The sequence below is a fragment of the Cavia porcellus genome, unplaced genomic scaffold (assembly GCF_034190915.1).
Source record: "Cavia porcellus strain 051 isolate PalLab524CR breed Dunkin Hartley unplaced genomic scaffold, mCavPor4.1 scaffold_33, whole genome shotgun sequence".
NCBI classification, from domain to species: domain Eukaryota; kingdom Metazoa; phylum Chordata; class Mammalia; order Rodentia; family Caviidae; genus Cavia; species Cavia porcellus.
Genome location: NW_026947516.1, coordinates 13,608,255 through 13,627,252, shown reverse-complemented (window position 1 = coordinate 13,627,252; position 18,998 = coordinate 13,608,255). Strand labels below are relative to the sequence as shown.

Below are 18,998 nucleotides of genomic sequence, written 5' to 3'. Positions count from 1 at the left end.
TGTGATTTCTTTATGAATACAAGTTACTTTCATGGCTAATAGAAAGCGTGTATGAGCATTCAGTTTTCTCCCTCCATAAGTGAGGTATGAACTGTCAGCAGCAATCTTAGAGAAGACCCCCAAGAAGATTTGTAAGGAGTGTAGTCCCTGCCTTAAATAAGAAAACATAGGACACAAAGGAGTCATTAGCCAGATGATAACAACAATCTCATACCAGCTTTTACGAGCATAGATTTTATTAATTTCGTATTTCAAAGATGGCTGTTTGCCAGAAATCCATGCTACATTCCATAACGTGGAGTTGTTAGACATGGCCACCCAGTTAGGAAATAGATTTCCCAGCCTCCTTTGTATCCAGGAAAGTACGTGACTGAGTTCTAGGCAGTGGATTAGGGATAAAAAAATTATGCCATGTCCAGGCCTAGACCATAAAACTTCCCATGCTTTCTCTGTCTCCATCTGTTAGCTGAATGACAATACCCAGGGTGACACCAGAAACTATTTTGAAGATGGGAAAGGCTCCATAAACTGAGCAAAAAGCCTGAAGGACTATGGCCCCTTCCACTGGTTGGACTTTTATGTGTGGGAGACATAAGTGTCTACTGTTTAAAACTACTGAGGTTTTGAAGTATACCTGTTATAGCTGCTGATATCATCTTAAATGATATCCCATTAATTACTATAAAATTTTGTTATTTAATTCTGCTGCTCATATAAGAAATTATATTATAAATATATTCAACATTATCCTAATACATGAATACAAAGAAATGTATTAAATGTGAAATAGACAAGACTGAAAACATTGCTTAAACTCCAAAAGCCCTTAAATTGCCCATGTAGGTCTTATTTCTCAATTTTTGTATTCTTACAACAGCACAGTCAGCACTGTTTCAGATTTAAACCAATATCAAGTTGTATGTAAACATTTAGTAAAATGTTCAGCCAGAAAAGGTTTTATACTCTCAAATAAATGTTATGTGAAAGCATAACTAGATCAAAAGTTGTTACTTTCCAAGTAATATGAACACGCCATTAATAATAACCATATAATCATTGTAAAAATAGTAAGATTTATCTTTTATTATATGAGTAACTGTAAACAAATTTGTATATTAGTTGTGTGGACTATTTGCTAGTTGTAATAACTCATAGCATAATCTTTGCAAGGAAAAATGCCAAATAATAAAACAAAAAATCACGTGCAGGTCCAAGGTGCTGACTTTCAGAGGAACTAGTTTTTGTTCTCTAAGTCAAGCCGATTCAGTGAGAAGGCCTTGTCCACAGAGCTTAAATAATTCTATATTATGCTTCATGCAAGCAGTTGGAAGATATAATTGTTATTGGTCAGTGCCCAACACCTACACCAACAGATGTCTGTTAGTTAAATTTGTTAACACAGCCAGATAAGTAGGGAATTTCATGCTTCATATGTGGCAAGCTGGATTCAGATTTCTCCAAGCCCTGGAAATACCAATCAACAATGCAGTGGAAGAACAGGGCCTTCCTGAAAGTCTCAGTCATCTTTAGTTCAGCACTTGCAAGCCAAAAGCAAAGTACCACATATGCATATAGAATTATCCCTGAATAATTCTTATATTTCTTTATAGAGATACTCAAAAGTATAGATCTACCACAGATCAGAATGTTTCGACAGAATATACATGAATCCAAATATGGGCATGGAAACAATCATTTCCCCCATATTATTCTGGACTAATAAAACAAATGGATTTCTGACTGCAATGTCATGCAAGGAGGAAGGGAGAGAAGGAAGGAGGAAGAGGGAAAGGAAGGAGAGAAAGAACAAATGGATGAACACGTCAATGAGACAGACAAAGATTAGCACTAGTAGGCAGTGGTTGTCCACAGTAAAATTTTTCAAGATTTTGTTTTGGAGTGCCATTAAAGAAATGTCTAAATGAGTAAGTAAGAGTTTCTAAAAGGGAGAAAAAGTGTTACAGGGTAAAAGGTAAAAAAAAATTCAGTTGGCCTCGAATAGGAGCCACCATTCTGCTTCAGTATGCTAAGTATTTAAGTTCCCTCATTTCCCCATCTCTCAGTTTCAGCACAGATTTACAGGATCTTTTTATTCTTTTAATTGTGCCAGTTGTCAATGATAGCAAAATGAGTAGGTCATAATATTTCCATACTAAAGTTGTTGCCTATTTTTACTATAACACAAAAGGGCGACCTCACTGCATTACAGAATGATTACCAGTGTTGATCTTTCACAAGTAGTCAGGTATTGAAGATATTCTTGAAAAGTTCTTGATTTTTAGAAATACATGCGGCAGATCTTTAGAGAAAGAGTTTATTACCTCATACTCTCTCAGGGGTGAAAATGCTGTTTGAAAAATGGGTTACTTAGAGGCTGGGGATTTAGCTCAGTGGCATAAGCACCTGCCTTGCAAGCAGGCAGCCCTGAGTTCTATCCCCGGTACTGATAAAAAGAGAAAAAAAATGGGTTACTTGATAAAAAATTATGTGCAAATTCAGTCTTTCTGGAGACATTAGTCAATAGGTAATATCTTCTATCACATTCTTGAAAAGCCGTATATCCTTATTGTTTAAAAAAAAAAGAACAGTAACAATAATGCTCTCACATTAAAGAGACAAGCAAATGGGGCCTCTGTCCATGCAGTCCATTTAGGATAGATATTAGTCAAATATAATGACTCCTTAGATATTCACAGTTCTTTATACTTTAGTTCAATACCTACTTAATTGTTTTCCAGCCCATAGGGCAAGACAGGCCAAGCATATCTTAATTTAGATTAATAATGTGTCTTATTTTAAAAAGTTAACACTGGGATCAAGAAAATCCTATTACGGAAATATGAATGAAGAGCAAAGACAATGAAAATATGTCTTAGAATATTTTCCTATTTTATTTTGCTTTTTTCATGAAACAGCAGGATAAAAGTAGAATGGGTGTTCTAAATACACACATTAATAGTGTTTCCAGGAAAACTAGAGACTATCTAGTTGATAAGAATACAAGTCAGCCTATATTTTTACCTGCTAAATTTGGCAATTCTACTAGTGATCTTTGGTTTCTCCTTCAAAACTAGAGAAATCAAGGAAGAGATAAAATTAAATATAATTCCAAAGTTTCAAAATTTGATTTGTAGTCCCAGCCCTCCAAACCAGTGATGCAATCTGTTCCCATTTTATCCATGAGTTTTTTGCTTTGTTACTTTCAAAAATGAAGTAAATGGACACTGAGATGAAACCAAAAATAATTATGTATAATCTTCTATTGCATCTAGATTTGGTTTAAACTAAATGGCAGGGCCTTATCTCTAAAATATGAGGTGCAGAGAGAAAACAGTACAGACACTTAAACCTAAATTGATAATTCATACACAGAAGAAAGAGAGAGGAAGTATGGTGTCCAAGATAGCCCCATGCGGCTCCTTAAATTAAAATTAATTAAAATTAAGCAAAATCATAAGTTTAGTTAGTTGCATGGTTCTATTAATTGGAAATATTCAATAGCCACATATGGCTACTAGCAGATTTTGATCATTGCAGAACATTTTATCAGCAAGGGTTGGCTTAGAGTCTTCCAGCACAGGGTTTGGGACAAAGTTGTGCAATCCCCTGAAGCTGGGAAACTGGCACAAAAGATGCTATCCAGTGGTCCCCATGCCCCAAGACAATACTTCTCTTCCTAGAATTTTTGTTTTTACTGTTCTATTGTTTGCAAGGCCCCGGCCACCACTCTCAGGAGATGCTCCTCAGCTCTGAGGCACTCATCTAGTTGGCCCCAGATAGACATAAAGTGACATCATGGAGATCAGAGCCTCAGTGCACAAATTAGAGAACCTCGCCTCCTAATGAGCTCTTCACCTCTTCGCAACCTCAGTTTCCTCACTTCTAAAGTAATAGCAAGATATGAGAAGATTTCTAAAGGCTCTTGTTACAGTTTCTATCTAGATGTCCTCCAACCCCGAGTCTTATGTGCTCATAGGTGAAGCATTCACAAGGTGAGTGGATCATGGCAGTGTGATACTCATCAGAGGATCACTGATTAGTTTATAGTTAACTCTGTTGTTGGGAGGCAGAGCCTGGTCAGAAGAGATGGATCACTGTGGGCATAGAATGGATATTTCTATTTCTCTTTCCAGGTACCCTTTGACAAGCTCTCTCCTTCTTATCTACCATGCTGTGAGCATCTCTCCTCTGCAACATCCCTCTGCCATGCTGCCTTACCTTGGAGCCATCCGACTATGGACTGAAATTAATTTTCCTCCTTAAATTTGTTGGTGTTGGCTATTTTAACCCAGTGATGAGGAAAATAACTAAGGAAGCTCTCCTATTCTTAAAATGTTATGATTGCTTGTGTGAGTAGCATTGAGAGACTAGAGTGTGCGCAAACCTCAGGAATTATAGATAATACCTTGTATGTTTGTTTCCTAATTTTCTCTGGTCATCAGTGATGGCAGATGAGGTGGGAAGTGTACTCCTTTGTGGACTCAATTTTCTTCATGTTTCTATAACTTCGATATATGCATTGTCCTAAAAAAGCTATTTGATTCTTTCTTGACAAGGAAAGAACCTTAAATGTCAGGAGTCTGATTTGTAATATGCTCTTTTCCTCTTTTCTATTGTCAATCATGTGAAAATGAAGTGAGGGGAAGCAATGACCTTAGTGGGGCTATTAATTTTTGCATGTTTTTTCTGCTAAAAGAATTTATTTTCTTTCTGAAAGAATTGAAAGCATCATATCATGGTTATATATGCACATTCATATTTATAGCAGCACAGTTTGTAATAGATCAATTCTGGAAACAAGCCAAATTACCACCAACTGATGATTGAAAAAAGATGATGTTGGATATTTTTATACAATGGAGTACTACTCTGCCATAAATAAGGACAAATTTAAGACATTTCTAGGTAAGTGGATGCACTTTGAGGCCATACTCTTAAGTGAAATAAATTGGACACATGTATAAGTAAACATCATATTGTTTCTCTGGTGTGAAAAACTAAAAGGGTAAAGAAGGCCCAAAGTATATGATATACATTGGGAAACAGGAAGAACATGTCCAAATGGGAAGGGGAACTAGGGAGTGGAGAGGGTTAAGAAGGAAAGGAAAAGAAAAAAAAAAAACGATGAGATAAGAAGGAAAAATGGAAACAAAGCTTTGTGAATAGGGAGGGAAAGAGGGTTGAGGGGAGGGGAGGGGGATGGAAAAAAAGAATCAAGTTATATCTTGTACAGGCACAAATTCCTTACAATGAATGTAATCATTATGTATGCCTAAAATGAACAAATGCTTCTTAATAAAAAAGAATTTGAAATTTTTCTCCTAAGAAGTTGTCTATGAAAAGTTTATGATTAGAATATTTAGAAAGCTCTCCTTAAGTTAAAGTGTTTGCACTGAGAACCTCTTCTAGGTCTTGTGCTCCGAAGGGTTGACTCTAGCAGGTATTGATATTTCTTCCCTTATTGATCTGGAAACTTCAGAGATAAGTGGGCTACAGGAAGTCACTGAAACATTTGGGAACATGAAATGAAGAGATGCTTTCCATCAATGCTCACTTGATTATGTTTAAAAGTACTTCTTGAACCATGATGTTGAAATGAGAAAAGGGCAAACAGAAGGAAAATGGGAGAGAATTTCTGAAAGATGTATCATATTTAATTGCCGGCCCTTAAAAGTTTATCATAGGGTTGGAGTGACTCATCGCAGAACCAGAAAAGAGTGATAAACATCATAAGGTAAATTTGGACTTAGAGTCATTTATTCCTAAGAAATATAAGCAAGAATAAAGTATTGTGCCTTTCCAGGTACTAATTTCCATCTTTCTCTGAAACAAGCATTCCCAAAGTTATTGCTGAGAACTCAGTCTCATTCCACTATTCTTCCACTCGAGGATAATATTCAAAATAACTCTGAAAGCACAGTTTACATATCTTGCTGGATCATCCAAGTTTATCAAGTATTGTAGAGAGTATGAGAAACAAGATTATTAATCAATGAGCAAAAATCTACATTTTATTAAAAGACAGAGTTGACAGCCAAAGTGAACATCTCAAGCACAAATATTTGGTATAAATTAGAGTTTCTGAGATACCCACTTGAGCATAAAAAAGGAGTACATAATAAAGAGAAAACCCTTAGAATATTGAATATTTACAAATAATTTAATTTCTTCGAGAAGGATTTTTTTCTTGTTCCTTTAAAAAAACTTCCAAAAAGTTAAAAAGGGCTTATGAGTAAGTAAACAAAAAAGCTTTGAATCTTGAATAGGTATACATTATTCGTCTTTCACAGTGTTTTACTTTTATAATGCTAAAATTTCACAGTTGTTATAATGCCATTGAGTCTACAGCCATACCACCCTGAACAGTCTTCATCTCATCTATTATACCATTGACAAGCTCTATCATCAGATGAAAGAGTGAAGTCACAAGAGCACCGGTAACCTACCTTTGAGTCCCTGCAGGAATATTCCTGGATCACAAAGCGGAGATTCCACTCTGCAGCTCTGGCACTTATATGATCTACATCAGAAAAGTTCTAGAAAAGCTAGAAATTGCAACAATCAGAGCCGGTAATTTATCACATTCTGATTGACTTCTACTGCAAGCATGCTTTCATTAATTCCCCAAAAGAATTTGAGTGAGATAAACCTACAGTTAAATCTCACCCATTATGCACAGTGGCTGCAGAATATTTTTTTAAAAATTTCCTCCTTGGAAATATGTAAAATGGGAAGGAATGAGACTGTGTATCCTGCAAGGATATAGGAGAAATAATAAAAGGAAATCTATATGACCCTATCAAACACACGTAAGGTGCTTAACAAGAGGTTTTGTATGATTATTAATTATATGTTAAAGAGTATGTTCACAATTTAGAGATTCTTTTAGGCTTAAAAACAAATTACTCTGTTCATTCACTAGAATAAATATTACTAATTTTTTATTTTAATGTAAATTAGCTATTTATAATTGCATGTATTTATGTCATATAAAATTATGTTATGATTTTTAATATCAGAATATTTTAACCAATATATGCATCACTTCAAAGACTCCACTGATGTTGCTGAAAATGAAAAGCTCTGTTTTATGAAGACTGAATAGTTTATTCCATTGTGCACACATACCACATCTTGTTTATCCATTTCCCAATGATGGCCACTTAGGTGAACAAAATGCAATGAATAAAGCTGCAATGAACATGGGAGTGCACAATTCTCTTTAACCAATTGATTTCAAATCTTTTGATGAAACACTCATTAACTGAATCACAAGATTATATCGTAGGTGTATTCTGATAGTTTTGTTTTTAGAATGTATCTTGCATGTAAATATGTAAATAGATTTTTAACATTTTAATTAAAGGCTAACATATATAATAAAGTAAATAAATCTTAAATACATAGCTCACTGAGTTTTACATATACAGTATAACAGTGTAACTGACATGCAAGCTAATACACTGTATAGAGACCATATCCAGACCCCTTCCCAATAAGTACCAAACTTGCCCCCAGGAGTAACTGTTATTCTAACTTCCATTACCATAGAGTAGTAGTACCTGTTATTAATCTTCATACAAATCATTTTATTTGGCGTTTAGACATGATATCTATTTGATAATAGTTCATTCTTTGCATCACTATATTGTATTTCATTGTATGACCGTACTACTTTTCTTTTGCAGAAGTAATTAATGTAGGCAATGCTTAGCGTCACAGTGCCAACTGAGGTGGTTAATAGGGGTTTTGCCACTAACACACATGGACACTCACTATCAGATGCACTACAATCACACCCTAGACAATTCCATTGTGTGCCTGGCAAAGAGGAGGGGAGAAAAGGAGTAGAAAATATTGTATGCTCACAGACTGTGTTTCATATCATACCATATTTCTCATCTACAACTCAGAGAATTATAAGAAAAACAGAAGGCTCCTAAAATGATTCAAGTATATCAAATTAGTAACAGCAATATTAATATGATTTTATGAAATCTCATATATAAGAGGGATTTTTCAGGAAGACGTTGATCCATGATTAATTCATTTTAATTATGTTTTTTCTTATTCTCCTGATTTGAACTTCTTCTTAAATCATGACACCTTATTAAAAAGCTTTCTTCATAGACCTAACTTCCTTCCTGTCTCTGACTGAGATTCATTTCACTTTATAATCAATAAGCCTCTTGTTCCATTGTGCATCTTTCAGGCAGTTGCTCTCACATTATTTAATCTGTCTTAGAATTTCCTAGAGGCTTAGATTTAATGCTTTAAAATAGAAATGAACAGCCTTTAATCATTAGGTCTGCCTGAAATGATGTTAAACCAAATTTAATGTACCTGAGCCCCCAGGGATATTTGTAGGATCCAAAACAGTAAAAAAATATTTATCAAGGTTTCACTGCAAATTTTGTTAGTAGGAAGCTTGCTGATACCATTAGACATTCATCTCACAGCGCAACAAAGAAGGCATGGCTTCCCTATTGTTTTATTATGCTTGTAACCTGGTAATTAAAAGAACAAAGCAACCCATGAACACATACTTAAAAATAAATACAGTACAGAAAAATAGCCTTCAATAAAATAAAAAAAAAAGCTTTCTTTCTTGGGGGCTAGGGATTTAGCTCAACGGCATAAGCACCTGCCTTGCAAGCAGGCGGTCGTGAGTTCAATCTCCGGTACCGATGAAAAAGACAAAAAAAAAAAAAACCCAAAAAACAAAAAACAGGACAATAAAAAAAAAAAAAGCTTTCTTTTTAAGCGAAGAAGCAGACAACTCATTCTGATTCTTTTTATTTCCTAAAAGCAAACTGAACACATGAAGAGTATACTGAACGAACAAGTACTCAGCTATGAGGCACAAATTCTGTGAGAGTTAAGTAAAACCCCGAAGGTCTGGAAGAGCCCATCTATCAAAGTCAAGACTGAATAACAAGAATTAGATCAAGTCCCACTTAATCCATCCACACACTTCCATCCTTGGGTACTCATAGATTTCCTTCCATTCACCCACAGCACAAACCATTTAGCCTACATTTCGGTACCAATTCTTCCAAGCTGTTTTTCCTCACCTGATTTTCCCTGGAAATGGGCTGTTGCTTTGTACCTTATCATTTGCGAGGGACCTTGGCAGTTTCAGGTATACTGACATCCTCCCAGATGTTATCAGCTTTAGCTCTGAACATCTAGTTACACTCTGATGGACTGATATTTGTCTCCAAACATGAACAGCATTCTCCAACCCATTTGCGGGGAAGGTTTTGACCCCAGTGAACGTGAACGTGTAAGTCATTAAGTTCAATGAAAAAAAGGAAGAGATGGGTTACACCAAAGCTTACCCAAAAGCAGAATCTACTTATTTGTGCAGATTCCAAATTTCTGAAAGGACTTTTGAAGAAATTATTTTTAAAGACCTTGGGTTGCAATTAAAAGGACACTTATTGTGAAAAAAGGCACTACTTTGTAGGGCTCTTTTCAAAGAAGATTCTTTTTGAACTGCTTTACTTGTAGGTGAAGTTGAAGATTTGTATCGCCATTTTAACTCATGCTAAACTTGCTCATTCTTAGAACCTCTTTGATAATCCTTCTTTTTCATTGCTGTTAATGATATTTTACTATGTTTTTGTTAAAACTCACCAAAATCTCTTGCTGTAAATATATTTGTGAAACACGCACTTTTAAGGAAAGTCTGGTTCTAAGACTTGATATGTGAAGGACAATGTTTTGATGACTGGCTTTTTAAGTACAGAATGATTTTATTATTAATTCAATTCAAAATAAACATGATCTTCGGACATTTAAAGAAAATAATTCAAGGATTCACTAGTGTCATTGATATTACTTACTAGTAAACTCTTAGCATGAAATTGATAGGCATTATCTTAGAATCAGTACAAGATTTCATCAAAAGTTCAGTATGTTCTTCAAATTAACTAGCACTACTGTCTTATCTGATCACATTGAAATTCTGCTCTTAAGACCTTGAAGGTCATGCCCAATTTCTGTTGGTTGTCAAAGACTTGCGGAGGCACCACCTTCTGATCGCAATTTCTTTCTACTCCATGATGCTTCAATACCTATTTCTGCAACACTGATGGCAGAAACGACTCTCAAACCTTGATTTGAAATTGGGAAACATATCATGAGAAACAAAGCATGTTTATTCAACCTACTTGGAAAGCTTTTTCACAAAGACAAGGGGGAGGGGGAGTGGGGGCATGCAAAAGTCTCCCTGAAACCAGAGCAATGCCTTCTGCTTTTATGACAGCTACGTAGACTGAAAGAAGAGTTATAGCAGTTTTCAAAGTATAATCCGAGGAACACAGGTGTATAACAAATGACCCCCCACTTAAAAATTCATAGAGGAGCTATGTATTGTATCACATGAAGGTGTATACAATATATAAAAAAACTGAGATACCCATTGGCAAACCTTTCTCACTTGGTTTGTCCTTGTACTTTTCAAAACTTATCTGGCTATGTAAACGTGATTTCCTTTAATATCCCATGCTCACTTTAGAAAACATTCTCATAGTAACAAAGGGCCAGAACAGAGTTTTAGCACCCCTTTTTCTAGGACTCAGGATACACTTCCAACTCTGATGCCTTCTTTCTCTCTTCTGCAGAATGCAGGACTTTATAAGATACTTATTAAGATTTCTCCAAGTCTAACATTGCTGTATTTTAAATTCTTTAATAAGCATAGTCATTTCTACCATACAAGTTATATGATCAAATTCCATGATAGGGGGAATATGATTTCATATGTTTCAGTACTTTAGGGTGGTATCTCATCATCTTAGTCACTTTCCTCATGACTGGGACAAAATATCCAACACCTACAACTTTAAGGAGGAGAGACTTATTTTGACTCACAGTTTCAAAAGTTACAGTCAATGTTCAGTAGGTTTAAATACAGAAACAACTTTGTGGGAGATAAAAGTTACTTATATTATGATGGCCAGGAGGGGGACAGAGAAGAAAGGAGCTGAAGAGGGAGATACAGTCTTGTCAGAAAAGGTATATCAATGAAGACATGACATGGAAAGACATAACTCCCCACTCAGCTTACCATTTCTCTCTCTGCTTCTTGGATACCATGATACAAGCAGCTTTTCCTCAAACATGCATCTGTACCATGTTGTTTCTGTACAGAGCCAGCTGGCCATGAGCTATAACCATGAAAATAAAACTTTTCTACTTTAAGTTGTTATTAACCGGTATTGTGTCCCAGTGACAAAACAATGACTACAACAGATTTTGGTAATGGAGAAGTGAGCTTGTCACTATACCTGATGGTATGACTTAGAAGCTTTTGGAACTGGTTAGTAGGAAGAATGTGGGAACCTTTAGAGATGTCAGCTACATAAGTCCTAGAATGTTGTAAGCTAACCTTGTTGAGAGATTCTGGTCAGAGTTCAGAATACTAGAATGCAAATAGTAATAGAAAGTCAAGGCCAGGTTTAGGAGGTTACAGTTGGGCAGCTGGATTAAAGATTCTGTGTGTTATACACTAGCAGGAAATTTATCTGTATTTTGTTCATGTCCTGAGGCCAAGATTAAGGGCACTGTACTAATTAATCTGGCAGAGCATTTTTGAGGGGAGCAAAATGTTGAGGCTGTGGCCCTAGTGGGTGCTAATCTACTATAAGAAGAAGCAACTCTGAAGTTGAGGGTGCATATTGAGACTCACAAAATTTTCACTCAGGAAAGCTTGGTTGCTGAAAATATTAGCATTAAAAAAAGCCATGTAATTTGCATTTAGATGATAGGAAGGAGAGTTTGAAGGTATCTTTGGAGTCAGCAAGATTCTGTCCATTACAGAATAAAGGGTACAAAAATGAAACACTTTGCTTTGAGATGAGGGTCCCCAGACCATCCTGTTGGGGAAGGAATGGCTAGGAATTGGTTTGCCAGTTTTTCTCTCACAATGCTCAGCCATTCAGGCACTCAGAGAACACAGTTATCATGATTTCATAAGGTTACTCCTAAAACCAGTGTCAGACTTGGTGGCATCTTTTTGATGCTGATTTTATGGGTATGCAGAATGCAAGAGCCGTGAGTTCCAGGAGGCTTCCACCCAGATTTCAAAAGGTGGTCTACAAAGCCTAGCAGTGTGCCCTGAGAGCAGACTGTGAGAGTGAAGCTGAAAATGCAGTGCAGACTCCAGGAGAAGCCAAGAACATGGAAAATTTAAGGAAAACTTCAAGCAGTGAGCAAATCCACTCTAAGATAGAAGCCATGAGATCTGCATATATCAATGTTGTAAGGATGGAGCCATCCACATCACTTGGAACTCACAATCATCACCACAACTTGTCCCAGGTGCTGCAAAAAACTAGTGTTTAATGTTGACCTTGTTAGGTTTTAATCTTACTTTGATCTCAATTTTTTATACTCATATTTTTTCTCTTTTGGAAAGGAAATATTTACCCTGTGCCATTATATGTCAGCAGCATTTAACTTTTCAAAATATTTTACATGAGTTCCCAGCTAAGAAGAGTTTGCCTTGAGTCTCAGAGGAGACTTTAGACTTGAACTTTTATGAAATTCTGGAACTATGATTAGATCTTTGGCAACTCTTAGAGATGGACTAAAAGCATTTTGCATAAAGAGATCTATGTGAGTCTTTTGAGGACCTCACTCAGAATGTTAAGGCTTGCATAGAAAATGTTTCTTGAAGGTCACATGTGCTCACGGGTGGGAGTTTTGGAGAGTGATTGAATTATAGAGGCAACACAGTTGACTTACTACTGAGAGGTGGGATCTGTTCAACAGAGCCATGTCACTGAGAGCAGAATGTAGAAGAGGACTTCTAAATCTCTGTCACATCCTTTGTATCTCTATTTCCTGGCTGCCATAATGTGAGTAGCCTTTTCTCTGATATGCTCCTCTGCCTTGCATTTATGCCCTGGACCTAACCAGCCATGGACTGGAGCCATGAGCCCAAATAAACATCTCTTCCTTTAAGTTGTAAAATGTCTGTTATTGTGTCCCAGTGATGAGTATGTGACTAAGACATTCATGTAATCACAATCTATTCACCCATTTTTAGGCCTTATACAATGGAGACAGCTTAGCATCTACATATAACATAATAAGGTTCTGAGTTAGAAACAATTCAATTCCCAGCTCTGTCACTGAACTGTGAGATGTTAGACCAGTCATTTAGCTTTCCACATTTCAACTGATTCACTTATAATTTAAGAGTTGGACTGTAGGTCTCTTAGTTTCCTTTCTGTGCTAAGATACAATGACATGAGGCCCAGTGGACTTCTTAAATAAAGACAAGAATGTGTGGTTGATGTTTTTCTGCTCTGTACCTTGTCATTGACCCTATTGATTGTTTAATGTCAAGGTCTCAATTAGAAATGCAGTTTCTAATTATAATGTTGTTCCAAAGAGGATACTGGGGCACCTTTTCTGGCAACATTAGCATTCATTCATTCATCAATTCAACCATCATTTATTAAAGATTTAATATATGTCAGGTTTTGTGCTGAACACAGACTTGAAATTAGCAAGGAAACCACTTTTTCTAAGAAGCACAGATTTCAGTGGAAAGTAGAGGCCAATAATAAAAATCATTGTAAAACTATGTGATATGGCTTTTATTTGAAATCTAGGTTTTTTCAACTGCAGCACTATTGAAACTTAGAGCTAGATATTTGTTTGCAATAGGGACTGCCCTGTGCACTATGGCAAGTTTAGTAACATCCATAGCTTTTTGCCACTAGATGCCAGTAGTATCACCAGCAGATGTGACAGCTAAAATGTCTCCAGACATTTCCATAATATTTCCTGTGATGTAGTAGCAAAGTTGTCTTTGAGAATCACTGGTTTCAATACATGATCTTGTTATAAGCAAATTTTCTATTTGTATGTTATTCTCTAAATTAGTCTGATTGTACATTTTTAAGAAGGCCAATCAGGGCCTACATTGTGGGAACAATTTCAGTTGCATAAATATTTAGTAATTATCTCTACAGGCTTAAGGTACTATCAGATTCAATGAGTTCTTTAAAATTAGTATGAAATAATTTGCTACCTTCAAAAGTTTATCATCTTCTTTGGTGCAACTGATTACGCAGAAAATGCAAGTAATGTCATTCATGGGGAAACAGATCCAGAGTAAGGTAATGGGCTTACCAATTCAAATGGTTTATTGTATCTACTCTCCTGGCATAGGTATTGCATTTAAGAGATCTTCTTTCTAGAGTCTATCTATCAGACTCTACTTCTAGAACACTGCATCAATAGTGCATTTACACTTAAACCACAGACAAGATGGTCTCAATTTTTATGTTTTCTAAAAGGACTTTACCTTGCCACCCATCTGCTTCTCAATCAAAATAAGAAGCCACGTTGTAACTATTTTGGTGTTCATTTTTCTAACTTCTGTATATGTGAAATCATTGCCTGATCTTGAAAATGAGATAGTTTCTTTAAAATAAGCACTTAACAAAACAAAGAGAATTAATGTCTTTCTGAGTGTATGAGAACATTTTTTTTCCTAATTTATTAGTAATTTTAACTCAGCTTAGAGTAAACTTCACATATCTCAATACTCAAAAGCTGAAATACTAAGAGAAGTATGTTTCTTGTTGGGTTTATAGTTTTTCTATCAAGAGAGATGGTATCCAGCTCTCTCCTCTACAGATGATGGGCTTCTAGAAAAAGGTTCAAATGTTTTTGTTTTTGCAGTATTGCATATTGAACCCAAGACCTTGCACATATCAGGAATACAGACTTACATCTCAACCTTTCAAATGTTTTTCAAGTCTAATCCCAGAGAAGTCACAGAACATGTTTCTGCTGCGCACAGTGAGAACTCACTGGTAAGATAAGGTGATCTTAGAGACTAAAGTGCCAGTATAATCCATGGAACTCAGATTGGCTTATTTATTAGCTACTATGTATGAGCATTTTTTGGAATCATCTTGGATAAATTTCTTTACCTCTCTGTCCCTCTGTCATCTCCATTGTGAACTGGAGATAGTATGCCTCTCTATTTCTTTCTGGCACCCTGATAATTAAGATAATGTCCAAAAAACACTATGAATTCTTCACAGAAAGCTTCTCTGTAAATACAAGATATCACAATGGCTTTGATAAATCATGTTAGGAAATAAATCAAGCACAGATGTTCCTGATTTGCACTGTCACAGAACTCTCCTCTCCTATTTAAACAAGTAAGATTTCAAAGCAATGATTACAGCAACTTTCAGCTGTGTTGGGGCTCTGAGCAGCTTCCATGAATGGACCAGACACTTGCTTTATTTCAAAAACCATAGTTCACATGAAAAAAACTGAATTATTTACTTCCTTCACTTTTATTGTTATAAAGCTGTATGTACTGAAATTAAAGGTAAAAGAATGATCAAATTTAGATTTCATTTGAAAATGAAGAGAAACTGGTATGGATCTCACTATGTTATACCTTTTCAGCTTAACCTTTTCTAAACTCAATATTCACTATGCAAAACAGTATTTCTCAAAATTTAGTAACAGTATTCACTGATACTAACAAACTATTTACTATGCAAAACAGTAGTTCTGAAAATTTAGTATTTAATTGTTATTTTGACAATTTTCTGTGACATAGTCCTCAAAAAACATATGTTTATGCCTTTAAAAACTCACTAAAAAATTGAAAAGCCTAATTGGTACCTTAAACAAAAACTTAAACTAAAACCAGTAAAGATACATTTTTATAGGCTCAAAACAAAAGCAGACTCTGTCATCAGTCAAAGTTGTCTTTCTACCAGGTCACCAAACAGCTGGTCCTTAGTGTCAGCATGGAATTCATAGAAGGTACAACTTCCAATACCAAATTCCTCCAGGATGTAACACTTTGCCTGCTAAATTTTTGTCCCCATTCTTTATCCTCTCACCCTCAGATCAGATGCACAGTTTCTGGCACAAAAACAATGATTTCAACATCACGCCATGATGAACCCATAGGTAATCATCAGCATTGTTTCACAAGTGAAATACCAATAAATGATACATTCATGGACATTCCTCTTCTTTTTGAGAACTGGTATTTATATGCCAAGTCTTGTTACCTCTGCTTCTGACAAACTACACGGCTAACAATCAGACCTTTTGAACAAAGTCTTAATACACACATACCAATAAGTAGTAGATGTAATACCTATATAATGGTATATTTTATAACTACTAAAATTAACATTTCATCTCTATTCCAAAATTAATATTACATCTCTAATATATCCAGCAGACAGATTTTCAATAGATTCAGTTATATAAAGTGATAAAGTATCCCAAAGATCTAAAGAACAGCATACTTTATTTTTAAATCCTGACTTATAAGAACAGTTTATTGGAAACAAAGGACTCCTATTATCCAATGCCCCTGTAACTGCATTTCAGCTCCCTGAGGGCAAATCCAATATGTGGTTTAATTAAAAACCTATCCTACTATTTTTAATACAGCTTGTAAAGGAGCCTAGAGAGCTAGACAAGAGATTTACGAGACACAAGCTAAGTTTCTAGTCAGAAAATTCATCAATTACTTTCATGGAACACACATTGCCAAAAGACATTGCTTACTTCAGAGAGCCCTAATTTAAATGCAATACCTGTAAAAATAATTTACAAAAGATGGCGTTAAATTTCACTAAGCAGCCAACATGTTTTAAAGTAGATCTGCACCCTCCCCTCAAGATTCGTCCCTAACAGAAGTTGAAAACTGTATGTCTTATGAAAGGAATATAAGACAAATGTCACATTCCCCAATATTTTTATGCCTCTGGAAGCCATTTCTTATTAGATTTGGGACAAACAAACAAATAAACAGAACCTCTGCTTTAAAACACAGAATGAATTCTCATGATGAGATTTCACCTGGCAGAACACAGAGGCAGTAAAGAGTGTACTTATCCATTTCTGTGGTCAAAACTTTTGAGCATGGTCCCCACTGAGAACACTTCAGTTTCAGTGATACAAGTGCAATTAAGTTTTGAGTACTTACAGCACAGAAGAGACATCATCACGTGTAAAAGTAACCTTACTTTGGGACTATATTATAAATCAGTATTAAGTCAAAGCCTCTTCTCTATTGATCCATTGGCCAAGAAAATCTAAGGAATATAGCACTCCCCCAAAGTTAAACACAACTCTCTCTTCCACTGTGCAATCTCCCCTCGGCACACACGCAGCACACACTCCATGGCTTACCTTTTAATTACTGGATTCTGTCAAGGGTCCTCCTTTCTAATATATCCAGCAGGAGTACAAGACGATGTGTGCTCTTCACCCCCAAGTGGCATTTGACTCCACTCCATGCAATCACTCAATGCAGTATGGATGAATGGGCCAAGTTCAGGTTCACTGCCCTACAGTGTCTTTATTCCTCAGAGCACATGACCAGAAAACAGGGGAGCAACTGCCGCTGGCGACGCTACATTCCCATTCAAACTAATTGAAAAAGCATGTTGCAAAACGCTCTCTCCAGGCTCCCTCTCCTTACCCTTGTTGTGACAAAGTTAAAGCTGCAGCATTGAAAAAGAACAACAACAAGAAGAAAAAAAATACAATACAAACTGCCTCTCCAGAGGAGCTTTCGCTTTCAGCAAAACATTATCCACAGTAGGCTTGGAGATAACACATGAAGCTTTGAACTTTATTGCCCAAAAGCTCCTGAGCAAAACCACTTGGGGGGGTCTGTGCCATGCGGGCATCAGCCACCCGATAGGTGCCTCTTTGAAACGTACCTTAAGCATGCATCATGGCCAGCAAACAAATGTCCAATAAATAGCAGAGAATGCAGCCGACAGCTTAACCTTGCTCCTGCCTTCAAAGATGCCAAACTGTTCTGTTTGCTCAGAACTCTCCTTTTACCAACATTCAATTTGAATGAGCCAGTGCAAACGCACTGCTCGTCTGCTCCTGAGAACAGGATGCATTTATGTGAAACACGAGGAGAATGCCTAATGCCGAGGCATCCTCTGCATTCCCAGGAGCTTTTATTACAGGCTAGCTTACATTTCACTGCCAGCACCCACTGCACTTCTGCGAGCATCACAACTTCAAGCCAACACCCTTTCCGCACGTTCACACACACACCTGCAATATTCTGATTGCTTTCTGTGAAGAGAAGCACCTTCTGCAAGTTCCCATCTGCACCCAGAAACGTTCCTGATCTTGATGCTGAGTGAGCTCACTGTCATGTTTCTCTTTCTCAATCAGCAACTTTTCAGACTGGGAAAAATAATCACTGGATGCGTAGTTGTATTTCAGCTTTATGCTGAGAACTATCTGCTCTGGGGTCCTTTATGAGAAATGAATCTAGTGAAACAGGGTACCCTGGCTTATGTGCATCTTTGATATATGACATTGAACAGGAACTTAATAAAATCTCACTATCCAAAAAGTGTATGATGTTATGTAATATAATAACATGTGGCCACCAGGCCACGCCAACTTCCCATCTGATTCAAATGACCTGTTACCAGCAGTGAAGGAAACCAGCTCTCTTGGTACATTTAATTTTATATTTTTCTCTCATATGCAGTTCACAGTTGACTGAGTTGCAAACACAATATTATTATGATAGACTTTTTTTCTTCTTAAAATTTCCCCAACTGCCTTGCATAGTTTGGTAAACTAAATTCTCATAGCTGTGTTCAGCATTTAATTTCCTGTCCAAACTCAGAGCAGAATTCTGGGGGTGGCCTGGGAGGGTCGCTCTAAACCTTGTAGCGTGACCCTGGATTTAAGTAATATGCATTTAGATACAGTAGAAACATTTGTGGAGACCTTTGTTACAGGAATGAGATGACTGCGGTTGTCAGAACTCTAGGATGCTAGAAAGCACTGTATTGGAAGAAATATTTTGGAACCCAGGCAGAAGTATTGTGGGGATGTACACTCAATTCTAAGGAATGCTGCCCTGTTCTGCAGGTCAAGTGATTCTACTTGGTCACTATATTCAGGATTTAAGGAGCTCTCTGGAAAATCATGCTCATATG

At 36.4% G+C, this 18,998-nt stretch overlaps 1 protein-coding gene across 7 annotated transcripts in view; it reads right to left on the bottom strand.

Moving 5' to 3' along the window:
* Window positions 1-18,998, bottom strand: part of Frmpd4 (FERM and PDZ domain containing 4) — a 938,443-nt gene that overhangs the window by 306,604 nt on the left and 612,841 nt on the right. Inside the window, exon 1 of one of the 7 annotated variants that reach the window (XM_063243082.1) lies at window positions 17,206-17,971. The exons of the other annotated variants lie outside the window; for them this stretch is intronic. The gene's annotated coding sequence lies outside the window, so the exon portion shown is untranslated. Of the gene's footprint in view, window positions 1-17,205; window positions 17,972-18,998 lie in introns of those variants that run through there. 7 annotated transcript variants of the gene reach the window in all.